Here is a 16,325-nt window from a genome sequence, read left to right as displayed (position 1 = left end):
CCAAACGAAGCAAGCCTCGACACAGTGCTTCTGAACCAGTGTGTTGTTTTTTTCGACACACGCTCCGGAGCGTCAGCTTCAAGCGGGCCATCACTAGTTTGTGGCTTTACTGACAGACTTGCATTCATTATGGCTTTACAGTAACTACAGCCGTACACTGTCAATGGCTAGAGCTTTACAGCTAAAACATTGTTTGCTTCGCTAAGCCTTTAGAAAAGTCATGACAAATGCATATATCTGTAAATTAAATTGTAGATAAATGTACATTAAATCTTCAAAAGGTTTTGAGGGATTTCAAAAATAATGCTGTGCAAATTTCATGCAGTGTGAGGTAGGAAGTATATCCACAGTTTGCTGTGGAAACACCAGGTGCCATTCTTTAAATAACCGTAACCAATTTAAAAAACAAAAAAAGAAAAAATGAAAGAAAAATCAGTGGCATATTTTGCTCTTGTCAGAAACATATGGAAGGACAATTTGACAAACAGACAAAAAACAAACTAAAAACCAGCAAAAAACAACTTAAAGATAAAAAACACAAAGAAAGAACAATACGGTATCCTCAACAGCACCAAAGAATAAAACAGTGAAATGTGGGTTATTTAACATTAGGTCTCTCTCTTCCAAGTCTCTGTTAGTATATGACTTAATAATTGATCAACAAATCGAATGATTCTGCCTTACAGAAACCTGGTTGCAGCAGGATGATTATGTTAGTTTAAATGAATCAACACCCCCGAGTCATTCTAACTACCAGAAACCTCGAAGCACAGGCCGAGGCCGGTGTGGCAGCAATTTTCCACACAACCTTATTAATCAACCAAAGACCCAGGCAGACTTTAAATTATTTGAAAGCCTGATGCTTAGCCTTGTCCACCCCAGCTGTAAAACTCAAAAAACAGTCTTATTCGTTATCATCTATTGTCCACCTGGGCCTTACACAGAGTTTCTGTCTGATTTCTCAGAGTTTTTATCTAATTTAGTTCTGAGCTCAGATAAAATAATTACTGTGGGTGATTTTAACATCCATGTAGATGCTACAAATGACAGCCTCAACATGGCATTTAATCTGTTATTAGACTCAATTGGCTTCTCTCAAAATGTAAAGGAACCCACCCACCACTTTAATCACACTCAAGATCTTGTTTTAACATATGGTACAGAAACTGAACATTTAACAGTGTTTCCTGAAAACCTTCTCCTGTCTGATCATTTCCTGATAACATTTAAATGTACAATAATTGATTACACAACAATGGGGAGTAGATTTCATCACAGTTGATGTCTTTCTGAAAGCGCTGTAACTAAATTTAGGGATATCATCCACCCACTGTTATCATCTTCAATGCCCTGTACCAATTCCCATACGGTAAAAAAATACATTTTTCCTGGCCAAAATATATTTCAAATATATGGTAAATATATTTTGTATTTGTGATGCTCCAAAAAAATATATTTTTGAAATTTAAAATAAAATTTCTACAAACACAAAGGACCCATTACTATCAAATACTGTTCACAAATCTGTCTAAATCTGTGTTAGTGAGAACTTCAGGTCTGATCAACTCTATGTCCACCATTTGCCTCAGGCAAATGGTGGCCACACCAGATACTGACTGGTTTTGCGGCATCTGTAGCATTGTGCTCTGTGATCAAACTGCATATTTCAGAGTGGCCTTTTATTGTGGGCAGTCTAAGGCACACCTGTGCAATGTTTATGCTGTCTAATCATCACCTCGACATCCCACACCTGTGAGGTGGGACGGATTATCTCGGCAAACCTTCTCACTAACACAGATTTAGACAGATTTGTGAACAGTATTTGATAGTAATGGGTCCTTTGTGTTTGTAGAAAATGTTTCAGATCTTTAAGTTCAGCTCGTGAGAAATGGGAGCAAAAACAAAAGTGTTGTGTTTATATTTTTGTTCAGTGTATATATACAGCGGGGAAAATAAGTATTTGACACATCAGCATTTTTATCAGTAAGGGGATTTCCAAGTGGACCATTGACACAACATTTCCACCAGATGTTGCCATCAAGCCAAATATTGACGTCATACAAACAAATCAGAACATATAAGTATACAAGTTAAACCACAATAAATAAAGTGAAATGACACAGGGAATAAGTATTGAATACATGGAGATAACAAGGGGCAAAATGACATAGAAAGCCAGGAGATCACCTGAAATCTGTCAGTATTGATAGAGAAATCCTGTCCCCTATCAGTACCAATTGATATCAGCTGCTTTAGTCCTAATTGATGGCCTATAAAGGCTCCTCATTACCCAGAAGGCACACAGGAAAGACTTCATGATGGGTAAAAGCAAAGAACTCTCTCAAGATCTTCGTAATCTTATCGTTGAAAAGCATTTTGATGGGAATGGTTATAGGTGCATTTCCAGAATGCTGAATGTTCCTGTGAGCACTGTGGGGGCCATTATCCGGAAATGGAAAGTGCATCAGTTCACCATAAACCTGCCACGATCAGGTGCTCCACGCAAGATCCCTGTCCGAGGAGTCCAAAGAATAATCAGGAGGGTTCTCCAAGAGCCAAGAACCACTCGGACAGAACTTCAGGAAGACCTTGCATCAGCAGGTACTGTTGTTTCAAAGAAAACTATAAGCAATGCACTGAACCGCCATGGCATCCATGCACGCTCACCACGCAAGACTCCATTGCTGAACAAAAAGCATGTCAAGGCTCGGTTAAAATTTGCGCAACAGCATTTGGAGAAGCCTGTGGATTATTGGACGACTATAGTATGGTCAGATGAAAGCAAAATTGAACTTTTTGGCAGTCATTCTACACACCATGTTTGGAGAAGAAATGGCACTGCTCACCACCCCAAGAACACCATACCAACAGTCAAGTTTGGGGGTGGAAGCATCATGGTTTGGGGCTGCTTTTCAGCAAGGGGTACTGGCAGACTTCATATTATTGAAGGCAGGATGAATGGAGAGATGTACCGGGACATTCTGGATAAAAATCTGCTGCCATCTACCAGGAAGCTAAAAATGAAAAGAGGGTGGACATTTCAGCAAGACAATGATCCCAAACACAAGGCCAAGGAAACAATGAAGTGGTTTCAAAGAAAGAAAATCAAGTTGCTTGAATGGCCCAGTCAATCACCTGACCTAAATCCCATAGAAAATCTATGGAGAGAACTGAAGATTAAAGTTCATAAAAGAGGCCCGAGGAACCTTCAAGATTTAAAGACCGTTTGTGTGGAAGAATGGGCCAGAATCACTCCTGAGCAATGCAGACGACTGGTCTATCCATACAAGAGGCGTCTAGAAGCTGTAATCACCAACAAAGGCTTTTCTACAAAGTATTGAATAAAGTGTGCTCAATACTTATTCCCTGTGTCATTTCACTTTATTTATTATGGTTTAACTTGTATACTTATATGTTCTGATTTGATTGTATGACTTCAATATTTGGCTTGATGGCAACATCTGGTGGAAATGTTGTGTCAATAGTCCACTTGGAAATCCCCTTACTGATAAAAATGCTGATGTGTCAAATACTTATTTTCCCCGCTGTATCTATATATATGTATATGTGTGTGTATTCCTCTGCTTGTTATTGATCAGTAAACATCTTTGAGTGATCACATCTTTATTGTGTTAATAGCAGTTCACATCAAATTCACAGTATCGTTACTTATAAGTGTTTGTTGCAGTTGCATTTTGTATAGTTAAATGTATGTGTGTATATATATATATATATATATATATATATATATATATATATATATATATATATATATATATATATATAAAACACCCAGCACGCCCCTGCGGGCGGTTTATCCTTCAAGCTCGGGTCCTCTACCAGAGGCCTGGGAGCTTGAGGGTCCTGCGCAGTATCTTAGCTGTTCCCAGGACTGCGCTCTTCTGGACAGAGATCTCCGATGTTGTTCCTGGGATCTGCTGGAGCCACTCGCCTAGCTTGGGAGTCACCGCACCTAGTGCTCCGATTACCACGGGGACCACCGTTACCTTCACCCTCCACATCCTCTCGAACTCTTCTCTGAGCCCTTGGTATTTCTCCAGCTTCTCGTGTTCCTTCTTCCTGATATTGCTGTCATTCGGAACCGCTACATCGATCACTACGGCCGTCTTCTTCTGTTTGTCTACCACCACTATGTCCGGTTGGTTAGCCACCACCATTTTGTCCGTCTGTATCTGGAAGTCCCACAGGATCTTAGCTCGGTCATTCTCCACCACCCTTGGGGGCATCTCCCATTTTGACCTCGGGACTTCCAGGTTATACTCGGCACAGATGTTCCTGTACACTATGCCGGCCACTTGGTTATGGCGTTCCATGAATGCCTTGCCTGCTAGCATCTTGCACCCTGCTGTTATGTGCTGGATTGTCTCTGGGGCATCTTTACACAGCCTGCACCTGGGGTCTTGCCTGGTGTGATAGACCCCAGCCTCTATGGATCTTGTGCTCAGAGCTTGTTCTTGTGCTGCCATGATTAGTGCCTCTGTGCTGTCTTTCAGTCCAGCTTTGTCCAGCCACTGGTAGGATTTCTGGATATCAGCCACCTCCTCTATCTGCCGGTGGTACATACCGTGCAGGGGCCTGTCCTTCCATGATGGTTCCTCGTCTCCCTCCTCTTTCTTGGGTTTCTGCTGCCTGAGGTATTCACTGAGCACTCGGTCAGTTGGGGCCATCTTCCTAATGTATTCTTGGATGTTCGTTGTCTCATCCTGGACTGTGGTGCTGACACTCACCAGTCCCCGGCCCCCTTCCTTCCGCTTAGCGTACAGCCTCAGGGTGCTGGATTTGGGGTGAAACCCTCCATGCATGGTAAGGAGCTTTCTTGTCTTTATGTCAGTGGCTTCTATCTCCTTCTTTGGCCAGCCTATTATCCCAGCAGGGTACCTGATCACGGGCAGGGCGTACGTGTTGATGGCCCGGATCTTGTTCTTACCATTCAGCTGACTCCTCAGGACTTGCCTGACCCTCTGCAGGTACTTGGTGGTTGCAGCTTTTCTAGCGGCCTCTTCATGGTTCCCATTCGCCTGCGGGATCCCCAAGTACTTGTAACTGTCCTCTATGTCTGCAATGTTGCCTTCTGGTAGTTCAATCCCCTCAGTTCTGACTACCTTCCCTCTCTTTGTTACCATCCGACTACACTTCTCCAGTCCGAACGACATTCCAATGTCATTGCTGTATAGCCTGGTAGTGTGGATCAGTGAATCGATGTCTCGTTCACTCTTGGCATACAGCTTGATGTCATCCATGTACAGGAGGTGGCTGACAACTGCTCCGTTCTGTAGTCGGTATCCGTAGCCAGTCTTGTTAATGATCTCACTGAGGGGGTTCAGGCCTATGCAGAACAGCAGTGGGGACAGAGCATCTCCTTGGTAGATTCCGCACTTGATGGTGACTTGTGCTATGGGCTTGGAGTTGGCCTCTAGTGTTGTACGCCACATCCCCATTGAGTTCCTGATGAAGGCTCTTAGGGTCCCATTGATCTTGTACAATTCTAGGCATTCCAGTATCCAGCTGTGGGGCATTGAGTCATAGGCCTTCTTGTAATCAATCCAGGCAGTGCACAGGTTGGTCAGTCTGGTCTTGCAGTCTCGGCTGACTGTTCTGTCTACCAGTAGCTGGTGTTTTGCGCCTCTGGTATTCTTGCCAATTCCTTTCTGTGTCCCGCTCATGTATTGACCCATGTGCCTGTTCATCTTAGCCGATATGATGCCTGACAGGAGCTTCCATGTAGTACTGAGGCAGGTTATTGGTCGGTAGTTGGAGGGGACCGGTCCCTCTTGGGGTCCTTGGGGATCAGGACCGTCCGGCCTTCAGTTAGCCATTCCGGGTGTCTTTCGTTAACTAGCAGCTGGTTCATTTGTGCTGCCAGACGCTCGTGGAGTGCAGTCAGCTTCTTCAGCCAGTAGGCGTGAACCATGTCGGGCCCTGGTGCTGTCCAACTCTTCATACTGGAGACCCTTTCTTGGATATCTGCCACTGTGATGGTTACTGGACCCTGTTCAGGGAGGTCGCTGTGGTCAGCCCTCAGATCCTCTAGCCACTGAGCATTGCCGTTATGGGTTGCATCCTTCTCCCATATGCTCTTCCAGTATTGCTCCGTCTCCAGCCTTGGTGGTGCTGTTCTCTTATTGTTCCCTTGCCACTGAGAGTACACCTTTGCTGGTTCTGTGGAGAACAGCTGGTTTATTCTCCTGCCTTCTATCTCTCTGGTGTACCTCCTCAAGCGGCTGGCCAAGGCTGTGAGTCTTTGCTTGGCAGTTTCCAAGGCCTCAGGTATGGACAGCTTGCTGTATTTCTTAGGCACCTTATTTGTCGCACCTTTCTGCAACTCCGTTAGTTGGCTAACCTCCCTCCGTGCTACTTTGATCTTGCCCTCTAGCCTCCTTCTCCATGGAGGGTACTGCCCCTTGTCGCTGTTCAACTTGTAGCCAAGCATCTCACTGATCACTGCTGCCGTATTGTAGATCAGCTTGTTAGTGTCGGTAATCGTGGTTGTAGGTATTGCCCGTAGTGCTGCATTAACATCATCTAGCAGACCTTCTGAGGGAACTTCACGTAATCTTGGTAACCGGCTACGCGGGATCCAGGTTTCAAGCTTGGCCATGATCCTATTTTTCAGGTCAGTTCCTCTCGCACTCAACGATCTCAACAGCTAGAGATTGACGAGGTATATATATATGTATGTGTATGTATGTGTATATATATATATATATATATATATATATATATATATATATATATATATATATATATATATATATATATATATATATATATATATATATATATGTATGTGTGTGTGTGTGTATATATGTGTGTGTGTGTGTATATATATGTGTGTGTGTGTGTGTGTGTATATATATATATTATATTATTTTTATTTTTTTAATTATTTTACAATTTTTAAGAATGTTATGAGAATAAGGTTGTATAATGTATGTTCCTAGCTTGATTTATATGCTATGTTTGTTTTAGATATCAAATAAAGATTTTCAGTTGTTACATGTGAATGTGTTTTCTTTGACTGAAATATATGAAGGGAAAAATATATTTTTGAAAGATTTTTAATTAATTTTGAAATATATTTTGAAATATATTTCAAAATATATTTATATATTTTGAAATGTATTTTAGCGCATATATTTTTTGGCCAATTTTTGTATATTTTGAAATATATTTCAAAATATATTTCAAAATATATTTTTTTTACCGTATGGGAACACAGAGAAGATCAGCTACCTGGCTGCTACTCCAACAGAGGTCGATTATCTTGTTAATAATTTTGCCTCCTCACTTTGTATGACTCTGGATACTGTAGCTCCTGTGAAAAATAAGGCCTCAAATCAGAAGTAATTGACTCCCTCGTATAATTGTCAAACACGTAGCCTAAAGCAGATGACTCGTAAGCTGGAGAAGAAATGGCGTGTCACAAATTCAGAAGATCATCATTTAGCCTGGAGAAATAGTTGGCTGCTTTATAAGAAAGCCCTCCGTAAAGCTAGAACATCTTACTGATCATCACTGGTTGAAGAAAATAAGAATAAGAAAATAAGAACAACCCTCTTTTCAACACTGTAGCCAGGCTGACAAAAAGTCAGAGCACTGTTGATGTTACAGGCCCCAGTATGGTGGGCGCGCAGCCAGATTACGATCCTGTAAAACAGGAGACAAAGTGAACACAGGAGACACGCTGCCGTTCACCTGGTTAATCTTAGCAGAATGGAAAGCTCACGGCAACTATGCACCCGACTCAGTTTCCAAAGCACGCTGCTGCCCTCTACTGTCCAAAGTGTTATACACTCTCCTGGCAACAGGGAATTTACATGACGTTGTGGATTTAAATCACGCCAGTAAACCAGCAAAATAAAACATGCATAATAATCTCCATATATCACGGCACTTAACAATTGTGACCACATATCTGTGTGGATCACATTGAGCCAACCATTTATTTAACGTAATGACATGAAATTATTCACAAATAAAATTTTAACCATTAGAGAAAAAATTACTCATAATCATCTCACAGATTTAGCATTATCTACAGCTTTCTTCAGCACCATTGATATTCATTTAGACTCTTTTTCTCCAATTGATCTTTCTGAGTTAACTTCAGTAATTACTTCCTCCAAACCATCAACGTGTCTTTTACACCCCATTCCTACAAGACTCCTCAAAGAAGTCCTATGGTTAATTAATGCTTCAATGTTAAATGATCAACCTGTCTCTAATAATCAGCTATGAACCGCAGGCCTTCAAGCTGGCAGTAGTTAAACTGATACTTAATACAGAGTCCATTGTGAGTGTGCAACCAGTATAATAGCAATCCTTTAAATAAATAGTTATATTAACACACTGCTGAAACAGAGGATATAAATAAAGGTTGATAAACTCTCAGTAAACTATACAATTTCTCAACTCTAACATACAGTTTAGGTCAAATTTCACCTGCTTTGACTTTTGACAACAGTAAATTTGATTATTTTAGCCGCAAATTTGATGGGTATTTTTCCTAAATTGAGTCAAAATACAAAAAAAACCCATACAGATTTGACCTGTATGTATTGAGACGGACAGCGTGGGTCAAATCAAGGGAAAATAGTTTGTTTTTGGCAATTCTGAAACTGCACATATCCTGTCTATGTGTATTTTTTATGGGACAGCAGTCGCAGAGATCAAGGCAGGAGTTTGAGTCTATGTTCCCTCTATAGTTGCCCAGGTTCCCACAGAGACAGACACTCGCTGGTCTTTGAAGGATTGTGGGTGGAATTTTCAAAGAGTTTAACACTAAAAGGACATAAAAGTGATCATGTATGGTGCAGATAAGGAAGAGAGGTCACACAGAAGTCAGAGGGTGCCTTAACATTAACAGTGCATAGAATGAAGTGCTGTATGAACTTGGACTTAGTGGGACTTGTAGTTAAATACACTTTGAGTGATCAGTAATCCTAGAAAAGTGCTGTATAAATGTGAGCAGATTACATGCCTATCTGTTACTGCATCAAACAAAACCAAATCCATTTACTCTGAGCTGGGATTAAAAGAGAGATCAAAGAGGAATTGGAGGATTCATAAGATTACAATCTGCCAATCTGCAAGGTTTTTTTAAATGACCAGACTAGTTTCCAATAAGCAGGTTTTATGCTTTAAATGTTAATTAATGTTAATTTAATATTGATGAATATAAATGGCAGATATGAGTAGTTTCTTTTATTTATTTGCATAAGGTGTTATCATGAATAACAGCAGTTGCAGAAAGTTATTGGCATTGTCACTTTCAACAGAATATCATTAAATGATTACTGTTGATATTTTTGCATGTCTTAAGATAAGCAGGACATGGTAGTTTTGCTAGTTATTTTTCATCACCAGCTCTCTTCCACAGTGTGTCTTTTGTTTCTGCCAGTGGCCGGCCCTCCCTGAGCCTGGTTTTGTTGGATGTTTCTTCCTGTTAAAAGGGAGTTTTTCCTTCCCACAGTCGCCAAGTGTTTGCTGAGAATGTTTTGTCTGATTATTGGAGTTTTCTCTGTATCACTGTAGGGTCTTTACCTTGAAATATAAAGCACCCTGAGCCCCTTTAGCCCTTCCCCAGCTCTAATTTGCAGCTACGCGTCTTCTCTGTCCTCTAGCCTGAGACTCAGAAGTTCATCTTGGTGCATCACAATGAAGGCCATCTCAAATCTTTTAATGCATTTAGAGGACAAAGGAGAGGAGCTGTGGTTGAAGATGCACAGGTGTACCCTTTACAGAACATTTTTACCTTCAAGTATAACGTAGACATGGCTCACAACCAAGGCGGAGCAGGACTCTTAAAAACACTCATCGATTTCATTCATATGCTGTTTCAGTTGAGATGATCAGCAGCTTTCTGCCCTTCACTGTGTGTGTGTTTGATTAAAAAAGTAGGACATCTTGTGACTTTGCATCATGTGTTTAAATGTAATTCAAAGTAGCCCGATATGTAAGGCGAGTCATCAACACTGTTACATCTGACATAAAATGCAGCTGTGACACAGTTGTGCTCCCGGCTGTGTTGGACTGACATCGCTTTAAAACGAGGCTCCGTGCTGAGGATGTCTCACTTGTTTAAATGTTTTCCGCTCTCCTTGTGTCTGTTCCTCGCCACCTCTGCTGGCATCCTTGGCAGGAGGTACACAGGAGAAGAGGAATTAGAGATGTGAGAAGAGGGATTCACTACTCTTATGCAACAGAATTTTGAGTGCAAACATCTGCATTTTATAAAAGGATGTAGGAGATAAATCCTGTCATAGTGCAAATTCAAAGAAATGGAGGGTGACTTTTTTGCTGCAAAGAGAAGTGTCGAGGAAACAATACTGCCCATTAGTTCGGAGTCACCTCCATTTCTTTGAATTGGAGGGTGACTCCAATTCAAAGAGGGTGACTGTGAACATAAAAATCAAGGAAATTAGTGTTTTTTTAAATTATTTTTCTCTTGTAACAATACTTCTTGGTGATACAAATTTTACTGTTTGAAACCCTGTTTATTTCCACTTAAGTAGTGCCACATTTATACGGAAAATGCATTTGTGAGAGTCCGTTCCACACATGAAAAACTTGCCAAATCTTCTCTGCCAGTGCCAGCGTAGAGAGAACATTGGTTGGTTTTTGAGAAGCCGTTTTTAAAGAATGAAAAGACAGAGAAAAATCTGAGGTATGCCAAATTACACAAGAACTGGGCTGAAAATCAGCAGCAACATGCCTTATTCAATTCAATTTAGTTTTATTTATATAGCGCCAATTCACAACAACAATGAAGTCAAGGATAAAGACCAGGCTCAGGAAGGGGCAGTGACCTTCAAAGGCCAGTTGAGATTAGGAGAAAGAGAAGAGGGCAATGAGATAAAACAAAAGCTTTATCAGAGCAGGAAAGCTTTAAGCCTAATCTTAAAGATGGAGAGAGCGTTAGTCTCCTAAATCCAGCTGGTTCCACAGAAGAGGGGCCTGAATGCTCAAGGCTCTGCCTCCCAGTCTACATTTGAAAACGACATATTGAAAGCAAAGTGCTCTGCTAGGATAATAAGGTCATCTAAGATGTAAATCTAAGATTTTTAGTCCCAGCGAGTACTCTTGCTGTAGCATTCTGGATCAACTGAAGGCTTTCAAGGAGTTGTAGTGAGTGACCTAATAATAATAATTAATTACAATAGTTTAGTTTAAAAGTAATAAATGCAGGAACTAGCTTTTCAGCGTCAGTGAAAGACAATATGTTTCTAACTTTAGTGATAATGCAAAAATAAATGAAAGCTGTCCTACATAATTGCTCAATGTGCACGCTGGCAGACGCTAAAGGTTTAGGGCTATGTTTCAGACAGTTGTATTGGGGATACTGTCAAAATTAGTAAGTTATGACCACAGAAAAGTAGCAGAAAAAATAATATATTGTTTGAAAAGTGCCTAAATAGCAAAGGTGTCGAGGTTGGAAGCGTGACAGGCAGGAGTTGGGCCCAAAATGCAGCACTCAGAAGAGGAGAGGTAAAGTTAAAAGCAGCCTTAATGCCGACCTGAAATAAAGGATAATGCAGCTTAAAACCTGCAACTAGGAGGATGACAGCAATGAGGGAGTACAGAGAAAAACAGAGAAAGAGACTAAGAAAATATACACACAAGTTAATGAGGGAGAGGCAACAGGTGGAAATGCAGGTGAGCGAAATTATAGATGACAAGCCAGGAAGTAATACTTTGCAAAACACAAGAGACTAAAGACCACCAAAGTAAAACAGGAAGTAACAAACGGCAGGCTCATAACACACAAATCTGACAGAGACAAAAGATAAACAGGCACAAACACAACACCAAAGAAACTCATACCAACCATGAGGAAATTATAGACATGCAAACACTAAGAAATAACAGAGCTAAACATAACCAATTTTGGATACATAAAACAAAGTTAATCAAAAATACAAAACCAGAATGTGGCAGGAGTCTGTGGCTCAGCTGCAGGGGAGGGGTGGTGCAGTGGGTTGAGGGTCAGTGTCAGGGGAGGCTGGCGGTGATTGTCTAATCTTGGCTCCTTTTATTTTAGTAGCGTGCTGGGACCCGGGGAAATATTCCTGAAGTCTTCTTAAAGACATGACATGAAAACTGCCTAAGAGAGTTCAAATTGAAGAATAAAGGTGGTACAAATTCTGTTTTGCCTCACACACTGTATTTTTATGTATATTTATACATTTCAATAAATCACCGCATCTATTTCCCCATTGTCTTTGCCAAATACAAAGAAATGATGGATGTACTATTTTAGAGTGGTATACAAATCTTTGTAAATTATTTTCTAGATTTATAGGCATCATCCACATTTTTGTTTCTTGATGTCCCTAAAAGCCTTATGTATATACACATACGTGTGTGTGTTTGTGTATAAATGTATATAGTCTGTCTCTGGGCTTAAACAGTAAGAAATAAATGAAGGAAAAACTCCTTTTTAACAGGAAGAAACCTCCAACAGAACCAGGCTCAGGGAAGGGGAGTGATCTGTCAAGGCCAGTTGAGGTGAGGAGAAAGAGAAGAATGACTGTGGAGGAAATCTTTATTGTCAGGGGAAGCTGCAAAACCTATGAAAATACTGTTAAAAGTCCAAAATGTATGCTGTCCTTCACATTTTCCAATGCCGCTCATAAGGCCAGATTGGAGCTTTTGCAGGGTCAATTCTGGCCTGCGGGCCTTATGTTTGACATCCCTGACAGAAATCTTTGCGTTGTAGTTTATAAAAATAGGCATTTACTTACTTTTTCATTCACTTGGCTGGTCTGTTCTTGGATTTATTTAAATTATGAAAGTGATCACCTGTACCTGTACGCACCGTTTCAAATACTGTTCCAATAAGCAAAAGATATCCATGTGATGAACTGAATATGTTTATGTGACTATAGTAGCAGCCCGATTATTCCTAATCCATGAGGTGTACAATCAAGTAAAGTGAGTAAGTAAGTAAGTAAAAAATTTTTATATAGCACATTTCTAGATAGAAATCACAAAGTGTTTTACAAGATATAACAGATTATAAAAATAAAAAAAACAAACAAGATACAAACAAAGTTAGCAAAAGGCAATTTTAAAAAGATGTGTTTTTAGCTGTTTTTTAAAAGTAATCAATGAATCAGCGGATCGTAAGTCCTGAGGAAGGGAATTCCACAGTCTGGCGGCCACAGTAGCAAAAGCTCTATCACCCCTAGTTTTCAGTCTCGTATACTGAATGACAAGTAGGCCCTGACTACTCAACCTCAGAGACCTACTAGGGGCATAGGGCTGTAAAAGTTCAATAATATATGGTGGTGCTTGTTGTTGAAGAGCCTTAAAAGTTAAAACCAAAATCTTAAAATGGACTCTAAATTCGACAGGAAGCCAATGTAACTGCATAAGCAACGGTGTTATATGTGAATATTTAGAAGCTTTCGTCAAAAGTCTTGCTGCAGCATTCTGAACGATCTGCAGACGCTCCAAAGGACCTTTGTTTAAACAAGTAAACAGGGAATTGCAATAGTCCAGTCGTGATGAGATAAAAGCATGAATAACAATCTCCAGTTCGGTATAGGATATTATAGAGCTCAATTTAGAAATATTTCTTAGATGATAAAAGCAAGACCGAACAAGAGATTTAACATGACTATCTAACGTAAGAGCAGGATCAAGGATAATCCCTAAGTTCCTGACAGATGGTTTTACAAACGTTGAAAGAGGACCAAGAGCATTTATTATACTGGCAATCAATCATGGCCAGTGTGTGAATTTGTCAGTTTAGGAACACATTAGTTTAGGACACATAATAACTTTCAACAGAGGGTTAGGGAGGTGACCCAGCATTTTGAGTTTATCTTCTAGTTTTGATTTCTTATGTTAAATTGAAAATATGTTACGTTCTTGTGTTATTATTTAGTTAGGGTTTAGTTGAAGTTCAGTCTAGTTTATGTTATTGTCCATGTCTCCTTGTTAATGAGTCTTTTTTTCTTTTCATGTGTTATCTCCTTGTCTATCTAGGTTCCCCTGGTGTTTCGCTCCCTCTCATTCTCTTGCGTCAAGCTTGCATGTCCCAGTTTCTATATTTCCTGTTTTATTTTGAAACTCTAGTGTTTCCATGTTCAGTTTGTTTAATTTTGCTTCCCCTGTGGCGTCTTGTTCATTTGTGTCAGCTGTGTTTCCCCAGGTGTTTCCACTTCCCTCATTACCCTTCTGCATATTTAAGTCCTCTGTCTTCGGCTGTGTCTCAATTCAGGGGCTGCATCCTTTGGAGGCTGCATTTGATGGCCGATTACATCACAGCGACGCAAAGAAGGCTGTCCCAATTCGAAGGCTGCTCCAAATGCGGCCAATACCAGTTTTCAACAATGGCAGCGGCTACTTAATTTTAATATTACTCTTATTACTCTTTGCAATACTTTATTATTTAAATTAGTATTTATAAAATTTTTATAATAATATAAAAATACTTGTCGAACGCAGCAATGGCAGAGGAGCACGGCTAAAGAGTTTTAATATGACTCTTTCTCGCCTGAAAATAAACTTTTAAGATATTTTGAGGTGAGAATGTAGCTGTGTAAACTTCAAATATCTTCTCGATTTATCAAGACATCACATATTTGCAAAAGTGCTCTGCCGTTTTCGGAGACGTCTGTTACCCACCAGCTCGATCAGTGACTGAGAGGTCAAGGCTCACTAAAGCTGGCGAGAACAACGAATTCTCGGCACATCCTTTTCAGGCCCTGCGACAGACTGGCAACCTGTCCAGGGTGTACCCCGCCTCTCACCCTATGACAGCTGGGATAGGCTCCAGCGCCCCCCGCGACCCTGGAAAGGATAAGCGGACGCGAATGGATGGATGGATCGTTTTCAGGCCCGCGCGGTCGTTCACTACTCAGGTTAAACATGATATATAAGTCACTTTAAATGATGTGAGAAGTGTGAGATGGTAGAGAATTTACTCCAATCTCCTGTTATATTTTAGATAGCAAGGAGCAGACGGCTGAGTTTATTAAACTCCACCGAGACAGTGGTAACGCAAATCTGAAGGCTGGACTGTCCCATTTTACAGCCTCCCGGCCTTCTCTGTCTTTGGAGGACCCGGCCCAGATGTAGACACAAAGGCCGGGTCCTCTGAAGGATGCAGCTCCTGAATTGAGCCACAGCTTTCCTTTTTTCAGTGTTAGCGCGTCTGTTTTAAAGTATTTCATAATTCTGTTCAGGTCATGGTCATGTTCATGTTTTTCTCATCATAGTTTCTCACATGCTCCTGCTCAGAATCATGTTCATGTGACTTTGTCACAGTTGTGATAGTCTAGGTTTTGCCAGTTTGGGTTCTAGTTTTAGTTTACACCCCTGTATGCTTTACCTTGTTTTGTGCTCATGTTTTTTCAGCCAAATAAATGGCTCGGCTTTCAAACTTCTGTTCCATCGCTCTCCTGTCTGCTTTTTGGGTCCACACCGGCTGCTCAGCCCTGACACCTTTTCAATGAATCAGAGAACAACACATAAAGCATTTTTTGTATATGAATGTGTTTATTGGTCTTTTTTTTTTTTTAAAGAAGTTCATAACAAAATAAAAGGAGATGATAAATGCCTGGTTGTCATCAGCCAGTTGAATAGACGTAATAACACCCTTATATGTCACTATTAAACATTTACAGTCAGTCAAAGCGCTTCACTTGCACTCTTTGTGATTGTATTGTAACCTGTGCAGATCAGAGCCTCAGTATAACACTGACATATGCGAAAAGAAAGAAAAAATCTGTCTTTCATAAAGCTAAACTGTGATTTCACATGGTAAACAGTTTGTTTTCTCATGCACTTATTTATTTTTTCAGTGCACCACCTAACTGCTGTCTTGGCTTAAGACTAAGGCACTTTCTAGAGAAACGGCTTTCCTTTTACTTAATTTTACATAAAAAGCTCTTTAATTGGCACAATTTACAAAACTGTGCCACATGTATAGATATTTTTTTCATTTTTTATTTATAGACACAAATAGTATAACACATTCAAATGCACTAAACCATTGATGTTCTGCACTAAAAGCTTATTTAGCACTTTATAACATCACATAAAACAAATAACACATGTACCAGATGTTTTCTTGTGAGTGTATCACTCCAGCCATGACACGAATGCTTCCTTGGACCAGACCTGTCTTTACAAATGTCCTGACTTCTTGAATGGTGACACAATCTGTCCACAGAGAGACAAACACCTACTCAAATCTATCTGCGTAGTAGTTCCTGCTGCGAGTTTCTCTAGGACCATGTTTTGGCAGGATGACGCACTGACAGAAACACAAACTGACAATTTCCTAAGTACAG

Source organism: Astatotilapia calliptera, chromosome 4 (genome assembly GCF_900246225.1).
Source record: "Astatotilapia calliptera chromosome 4, fAstCal1.2, whole genome shotgun sequence".
Lineage (NCBI taxonomy): Eukaryota > Metazoa > Chordata > Actinopteri > Cichliformes > Cichlidae > Astatotilapia > Astatotilapia calliptera.
Note: the sequence above shows the minus strand (reverse complement) of the source record.